This window comes from Herpailurus yagouaroundi, unplaced genomic scaffold, assembly GCF_014898765.1.
Source record: "Herpailurus yagouaroundi ecotype Mexico unplaced genomic scaffold, PumYag 246, whole genome shotgun sequence".
Taxonomy (NCBI): domain Eukaryota; kingdom Metazoa; phylum Chordata; class Mammalia; order Carnivora; family Felidae; genus Herpailurus; species Herpailurus yagouaroundi.
Genome location: NW_024412463.1, coordinates 11,271,492 through 11,272,042, shown reverse-complemented (window position 1 = coordinate 11,272,042; position 551 = coordinate 11,271,492).

Below are 551 nucleotides of genomic sequence, written 5' to 3'. Positions count from 1 at the left end.
CCCCCCCCCCCCCCCCCGTCCTCCCCCGGGACACCTGGCACTCCTGTCTGGCACTGGCTTCCCGGGTCAGACATCTGCCTCCCTCTTCAGACACTGGCTGCCCCCATCAGACACTGCCGCCCCGTCCAACTGATGGCTGTCTGCATCAGAGACCTGCCTCCCCCATCAGACACCCGCTGCCTCTATCAGGCACTGGCTTCCCCAGTCAGACGTCTGCCTGCCTCCCTCTTCAGACACTGGCTGCCCATCAGACACCATCGCCCCGTCCAACTGACGTCAGCAGTCTGCATCAGAGATCCACCTCCCCCACCAGACACCAGCCTCCCCCGTCAGACACCCGCTGCCCCTGTCGGACATCTGCCGCCCCCAACAGCCATGGGCCGCTCCTGCCGGACAGACACTTGCCTCCCTCATCAGACACCAGCTAGCCGGGTCAGACGCCTGTCTCCCCTGTCAGACAGACAGCCGCCTCCCCCGGCAGTTACCCACCGCCCCTCCCCCATGACCAGGTGCTGGTCCACTGGGTCCGAACACAGAGAGAAACTGCCCTG